The sequence below is a fragment of the Muscardinus avellanarius genome, assembly GCF_963383645.1.
Source record: "Muscardinus avellanarius genome assembly, chromosome: 6".
NCBI lineage: Eukaryota > Metazoa > Chordata > Mammalia > Rodentia > Gliridae > Muscardinus > Muscardinus avellanarius.
In genome coordinates this window covers 55,220,938-55,229,184 of record NC_137791.1, presented here as the reverse complement: position 1 = coordinate 55,229,184, position 8,247 = coordinate 55,220,938, and the positions used below count along the sequence as shown (strand labels likewise).

Genomic DNA, 8,247 nt, shown 5'->3' with positions numbered 1-8,247 from the left:
TTTAGTGTAATGTTAAAGAGACTTAATATATTATTTAAAAAGCAGCAAAGATATTTCACCAAAATTTCTCAACATTACCTAAACTAGATATATAGAAGAAAGCATCTGGCTTACCTAAAACATAATAAGGTGCTAAGGAAAAAGAAACAAATACAAAAACAAAACATTTTTCCTTTCTTTGTAGACATTTGCATGTCCAAAAAGAAACTTGTTTGCCAGAGATGGATGTCACTTTTCTAACACTTGCCTCCTCGTCTTAAAGATAGTATTGTACAATCACAATATTTGTTTTTGACTTAGAAAAAGGCAGTTTTTACTTGAAATTGCTGTAGCGCTCGAATTTAATTTGGATTAATCTTCAAATATTAATCTGACTCCCTATTAATTTTATGAACCTAGTTACCACGGGAAAATGTGTCTACTACAGATATTCATCCTCAGAACCAAATACAAATTACAGCTCTAATCTCCACAGAGATTCACTTCTCACATACCTGAAATGCTTCATTATGCAACATTATTTGTTATAAATATTGCCCTGTTTTGTCTTGCAACCAGATGTGCTGAAGACAACTCTTTCGCTCAAGGTAAATTATGTGAGGATGGAAAGAAAATCTTTTCACCCTGTATTTAATAAAATGTAAGCTACACATTGGACTGTGTTAAAGTACTAGAGGTTACTTGAGAAATTTTAAGACAAGTTTATTTTCATGGAATACTGCTGTTAATTTTATCTGTCTGTTTTAAGCGAGAGAGACCAAAAGAGAAATGAATCCTTGCTTAGAATGTAATAGGATTCAGAAAATGCACACGGCTAATTACATCCACACACGACAGGCTTCTCCTGGCCTGAAGGAAGTATTTTGTTTACTTTATGAAGGTTCATTAAACTGGTGTTTATAGTGCAGTGCACAAACATTTGGGGAAATAATGTAACTGTTTAATATGATGGGATGGGAGAATAGAAAACCACGCCTAACTGGTGACTATATTAATGAAACAATTTTCAAAACTTTGGTTTCTTTGGTCTGCTTTCAGTATATGTAACTATTGCTAGTATAAAAACAACTACTATTATGCAGTTAAACATAGATATACTAGGAGCAGGGATGGAAGTCTGATGCCTGCAGCTTGTTCTACTTGCAGAGGCAGTAAGCTAGGCAAGATCATGGGCTCAGGGCATTTGCTCACATGTTCAGAAACACACATTCTCCAAATTGTGTAGCTAAGCTATGGTTATAAAAATAATCGAGAAAAAAGTTAGAATTAAGACAGTCACGAAAAATAAGAAATCAGATGTCCCTAATATGTGAGAGCTAGGGAGAAATGGGTCATAGGAGGAACTCTAGATGAAAATGGAAATCCTATGGAGGAGCAAACAAGACAACCTAAAGGAGGAGAAAGGAGGGGGAAGAAGGAAAATCTCTAAAACACACAATGTACTTAAACATATTGAAGTCAACCACTAAGCCAAGCAAGGGAAGGAGGGATGGGGAGGGAATGGGGTGGAATTGGGTAGGGGTTAAATCAGTGATGTGTACATGTATGTACAAACAAGTTTTTTACCCCAATATGATGTATGAATATAATGCACCAATAAAAAATATTTTAAAAAGACACATTACATTTTAATGGAAGAGGTATAGTAGTATAGGAGACCAGAATATGCTACCCCAAAATATGCCATTTGGGCATTGGTTATTTGGAGCTAATGACAATTGAGAAAGACCAGAAAGGAGGAAGTCTCTCTCCTATTTGTTGTAAAACAGGGTAAAGTTACAAAGATAGCCCTCCTCTTCTCTCTACAAAGGAGGAGAAAAGTTGATCATAAGGACTGGGGATGACTTTAAGCCTTTATCAATCTGGAGACAGCACCAGAGGGATGTGAACAACACATTTCAATTTATTTGTTATTTCTAAATCAACCCGTTCTATGCATAAAGCATGCAAGAGTATGCCTGTATGTTCAGTTTATTTTTAAGTTATTATAAGCCAGCTGTGGTGGCACAAATCTATAATCTTTGTACTTGGAGCTAAGACAGGAGGATTGCAGGTTGGAGGCTAGCTTTAGTAACTTAGTGAGACCTCCACTAAATTAAAAAAAAAACCTATAAAGACCCTGTCTCATTCCCTTTTCTTTTCATTTTTTATCTGTGCATCATAATCATGCATCATGATAAAGTTCAGAGTGACAGAGACATATATGCAGACAGCACTTGGAGAGCTTCCCTCTGGCTCCTGTCCCTTCTCTTCCCATCCCTGACATTGAGATTGGCACATGATGATTTTGTATTTGCACATCTTGTCTATTGAAATGTTTTCTTCATCAGCCACCCACCCACCAGCCTCCCTCCCTAGACCCTCTCCATCACTCCACTGGGCTTTCTCCTTCTTTGTCTGAAGTCCCTTTTAAATCCCAGTTTCTCCCTAGCTTCCACATATGAGGGAAAACATATTACCCTTCATTTTTTGTGACTGGCTGATCTCACTTAGCATAATATTCTCTAAAAGGGCTAGCAGTGTAGCTTGGAGGTACAATGCCTCTAGGTTCAATCCCTAGTACAAAAATAAAATAAAATCGTAAAAATAAAAGTTATTATAATTCAGTTCACCAGATATTTTGCAAATGACCAACGTTGGAAGATAGTGTGAGCAACACTTGATTCAGTAGATTGGTGGAAACAAACTTTATAAAACTCTAAGCCAGATAGAGTATGGGGCTATATAGTTAATTTTTGGTAGTAGTGTTGCTAAAAGATTTAAAATATGTTAATTTTATTAATAAAAAATTTATCTCTCCAACACACAAATGCAACTTCATAAAAATTTGAACATAGGTTTCAGGGGGAAAAAGTGATTTCATTTTCTTTTCCTCTTTTGTTTTTGGTGCTGGTAATTGAACCCAAAACCACATGTATGCTTAGTACAAACTTTACTACTGAGCTAAACTCTCAACTAGAAAGTAATTCAGACTCTAAAATTCAATTTTCAGTGATTGACAAAAATCAGATGCTTCTCTATCACTGTAGTGATAACTAATATTTACATTTTTTGTGTGATGGGTCTTTTTTTTTTTTTGGTGGTGGTACTGGGGTTCCTGGAAACCCTTCTACCTTCGGACTACACTCCCAGACATATATTATTTTTGGAAACAGCATCTCTTTTCTTTTTTTATTAATTTTTTATTGGTGCATTGTATTATACATCATAATGCGATAAAATACATGTGTGGGCATAAATGCACACATCACCCAGTCAGCCCCCACCCAGTTCCCACCTCACTCCCTCCCCATCCCTCCCTCCCATGCTTGGTTTAGTGGTTGACTTCGATATGAATAAGAACATCATGCTCTTTAAAACGTTTCCCTCTCCCCACTTCCCATCCCCACAGTTAGGTTGTCTTATTTGCTCCTCTATAGGATCTCTTTTTTCACCTGGAGTTTCTCCTATGACCCCTTTCACCCTAGCTCTCACCCTAATATGTGGAGACAGGGTCTCTTAAGCCAGCGCAGCTGGCTTTGAACCTGTGTGATCCTCCTGTCTCCGCCTCCCAAGCGTGGGGATTACAAGTGTATGCCACCATGCCCGGCTGTGTGAGGGGTCTTTCTGAATTATTTTTACATGTAACAACTCATGCAATCTTCAAATAAAACTATGAGTTTTGTACTGTTGTTATCCTCATTTTAGTGCAATGAAGCCAAACTACAGAAAAGCCACTTGATCAAAGATGAAAAATATAATACGTGAGATTGACAGTCAAGACTCTGACCAAAGTACCTTCTCTAACAGTGATGTGACACACCTGAAGGATTCCAGGTAGCTGGCAAGGTGCATTTACAAGGCAAAAGCGCAAATCTTGGCAAAAAGAATGATGGGTAAAAGTGGGCCAACCTCACTGTTGAGCCAGATCCAAAACTCTTCTGTGTGCAGCCTAATGACCATCTGCTTTCTTGAACGCAAGCTTATCTCATACACATACATCACCAGGCTAAGGCCTGGATAATAGTTATCATTAAGTTACTAACCATCAAAAGAAATAAAACGTGTTAGCAATTACATTTTAAGGGATGCTTACCATAGCAAAATTCACACAGCACAATGGCTACTGAGCACTCATTTTATATCAGGTGCTGTACATCACTTAACATCTTTAATATACATATTGTAGAGGGGTTATTGTCACTAGTGTTCCAAATTCCTCATAAGTAAGTAAATGGAGGTTCAAAAGTATTTAATGGCTTGCTCAATTTCCAAAATACAAGAGTGGAATAAGATAGCTAAAGATTTTTATTATAATTTTATATGCTCTTATTTCTAGAGAAATTATATCCCCAAAATATTGCCGTTACCCAATAATTGTGGTGTTTATGCAATATCATTTCTTTGTATGTCAATGCCAATTTTATCTTCTAGATTCACACTCTACTTCATCTCCCTACTTCACTTTAAACTATGTTACTTGTTCATCTATGTCCCGAAACTTGTTTCCACCCAAAAGATACCACAGTGTTCTTATTATATATGTCATTAAAATATAAAAATAAAACTATGAAAAATGAACTCGTAATCAGATTTTCTTCATGAAGCCCAATTTTATATGAGGAACACTGATTTGTCTCATGAAATCAATCTGTGGTGTGAGAAAATGGCATTAATGTACATATAGCTTAATAACTAAGTAGTACTTAGCAATATTATATTAGTATTCATTAGCATATTCCTGGTCTTTGATTTCCCTTTAATTTTCTCTCTTCAACATTCATTGGTAGCATTATTGCTATTTTTATAAGTTTTGAAATTTTTGAAATATATTTTATGTAGATTCTGTAAACATTTATTATATCCTATGTACTTAAAACAGCAACAGGAAGCCTTAATTAAACCTGCATATATTCAAACCCATACTTAGCATTTTAAGAATTCTGAAGCAATGACCTCCTTTTTTAAAAATGTCAATGAATCATTTCTGGAAGGTCTTCCCTTTCTCTTCCTTAAGCTATCATAAAATGCAGTGTATGATGGGTAGTGTACTGAGTTAAATGATGGTCAGTATGTGTTACAATAAAAACACACTTTCAGAAATCAGTTAAATGATATTTTGACCTACTACAGTAATGGAGAAAAGCATATGCTCCCTTTATCATACATCTTCTTTGAAGTATATCTTAAGGTCTCTTGACTATTGGCATCAAGCAGCTGAAACATTAAGCTCTTTTGACTCCTTTAGTGGAAAGATCCAGTTTGCCCTAAGTCATTGCAGGCAAAAAGTGCATATGATTTAGAGCCTCTAATGCGATGGTTAATAGCTCAGCTACAGTAGCACACTTTATGTCCCCAGTGGATGCTTCCTGTTCCATTCTCTTTAATTATCTAACATTTTAGGTATGGTGCTTTCCATCCATCCAGCCTCTCTGTTGTTTTAAAGTTAATTACTGTTCATAACCGTTGTACTGGATCATTGAGAAAGAAGAAAGAAACCATTTTCTAAAACCATGTATTCCCCCTGCAGGATTATTCCCAAAAGGTTACTTCTAACACATTGTCCATTTCAGTTATGATTGTCTCCAGAGAGAGGGTTTCTATCATTTTCCTTGAAGCATCATTTGACCCATTATTAGTTTAATGGATTTTGTGATTTTTTTCCTTTTATACACAAAACATACAATCCATTTTCTTAATTTGATCTCATTTTCACTGGATACAAGACCTTATCATGGCCTAAGCAATTTCTTTCCATTTTCTAACAACTACATTCTCTACAAAAGATAGTGACATAAAATGATCATAGTATAATTTTATCTATACCCATATATTACTAAATTGCTTTTCACCAATTTTATTGTGAAAATGGAACTATATCTTAAAATACTTTAATTTCAAAAGTACCATATAGTTACAATGACTCATTTTTTTCAACAATCACTTTTATTTTAACTATAAGAAATTATTAAGTCACCAGAAATATTCAGCATAAGATTTAACATCTTAATGACCACCAAGGACTGGGATCTGGGGTTGGCTCTGCCACTCCTAATCTTTAATGAGTTTAGAGGGAAAGACATCATTAACAGAGACCAAGTCAGATAGTTGCAGGTATTTCTTTCCCAGTCATTGTACAAGCTGTTCAATTTTTGTTCAAAGTAGGAAAGAGTCAATTCATTAGAAAACAATCTAATAAAGAATTTGAAATTGCATTGTAAGCTCTCTCTTAACAAGATTTAGCAACAGTTTTGGTCCAAACTCATTTGGTTTTCTTTTTTTTTTTCATTTTGCAAACTTGCTTTATGAGTATGCAAGTTTAATAATCTCACTCACTCCCTGGGCAGAATGAATTAACTCAGTGCAAAGAAAAACCCCTCAGAGTCAAAGAGCCTCCTCTTGCTTTGTTAAGAGGAAACGGGTTTTTGCAACTTGTCGACCTGAAAGATGAACACATGTTTCCCCAAAGTTCAAAGTACTTCTGGTCTTGGAATGTAATTACATGCAGCTTTTGTTGGGCTGACTCAGTTCCCCAAGAAAGAGCAGCTAGAACACTATGCAGGCAGTCTTCTTTGGAAGTTTCTTAAAATCAGCCCTGGAAAATTGTACATGGTTGTACACAAAGACTCAGCAACTTCTGCTATTGCACTTCACTAACTAGGCTCAGAGAAGACATTGGAATTATTGGAGCAACAGTAGCATCCACGGCCCCATGAGGTGGAAACTCAATTACTCAAGGCTTGTCAATGATACGGACCATCTGGTTTCCCTTTTCCACAATGCCAATGATCCATGCTTGGTGATCTTCTCCATACTTGGAGGATTTGATTTCAGAACAAAATCTCACAGCCTGTTCTCTTGGCAAATTAGTAATCCTCCAGAGGTTTCAGCTGAAATTTCTTCAAGAAGTCCAAACCTCCCTCTGTCTTTGCTGATGGCAGCCCCCTTGGCAATAATTGCCAGATGATGAATGGCAAAGAACACCTCATTTCTTTGCATTTTGGCGAGGTTCTGAGATATCTGTTGCTTCATGGGCATTAAATGTGTGCATTAGCCCAGCTGCAATCCTATTTAGACCAGCTATAGTGAACATGACTTCCTGATAGGCCAGCTCTACCTCTTTTCTGGAGACCACCATCTTTATCTTACTCCATGTTCCAGGATTATCCCACCATTGATGGGCACTGGCAGAAACTTGGGTGTCTAAGGATTTGGTTAACACAAGCAAATCCCCTGCAATTACGTTGCCATGCATTATGAATTCATTTGGCTGATGCACCTTGGTGGCAACCTCAAGGATGATAATCCAAGGGTTGTCCTCCTATCACTGCAGTTCCTTCGTCCTCAGCACCATCCCGAAAGCCTTTGGCCATGAGCAGCATTACCTTTTCTTGTTCCTCCTCACTCATGCTCTGGCTGACACTGAGCAACATCAACATGATATTCTGGGATGCCCCTGGCATAGAGGTCTCTCAGCACGTTGGCACAAGAATTCTGCCCCATCCTGTCAATCGTCAATCGTCTACCAAGGGGTAAAAAAAGTCAGTGGTATGCACAAGAGGCCCCCGTGTCTCAGAGGTATGATGCTGGGGTCCATGCAAATGCTCAGGAATGGAAAGATAGGGCTGGGGCCTGCGGGGATGGCAGGCCGGCTCCTGGGCGCCTCTTCCTGGCCTCTGACCTGGGCCATTGGGCCATGTCAGTCCCACCAGGAGTTTGGACAGCGTCTTCTGGAAGATTTTACAACCTCAGCCCTTCATGTGGGACAAGCCTGTCAGCAGCCAGCTGGCGTGGGACAAGCCTACCGCCCGAGGCCCGTCAGTACCGTGAGGGCCCTTCAGCACAATCGCGCCTTTGCCTCTCTGCAGATTCCTGCCCTGGCTTCCACCATCGCACCGGCCCCGCAGGGAGAGGAGAGGGGGCAAGAGGAGAAGGCCATTTTATTTTCCACTCAGGTTAATTTGAAATAACAGTCATATGTTACTGAAAGAACTTCTCCCAGCAAGTCGGAGCAGTGCAGCTCAGTCCCCGCTGCCTTCCACTAGTTACAATTACTTCTGAGGGGAAAACAAACAGAATTTTTTCTTGGATAACTGTAGTCTTCTAAAAGTCATTTTAACAACCTGGTAATACATTCACCTGATGTAAATTTTGGAAACTACAAAAAGTAAAAAAAAAAAACAACTAAAAAGTCTCTCACATGCAGTCACAAAGCAATTCATTGCACTGATCAATTTTTCTAGAAGTTTCTCAAAGATAATTTATTAT

The 8,247-nt window shown here is 37.9% G+C and overlaps 1 pseudogene across 1 annotated transcript; it reads right to left on the bottom strand.

The window, feature by feature from the left end:
- Window positions 1-6,712: 6,712 nt before the first annotated feature.
- On the bottom strand, window positions 6,713-7,739 carry LOC308264051 (selenide, water dikinase 2-like; annotated as a pseudogene). Its single transcript has one exon. The product of its transcript is annotated as a selenide, water dikinase 2-like (transcript).
- Window positions 7,740-8,247: the final 508 nt, after the last annotated feature.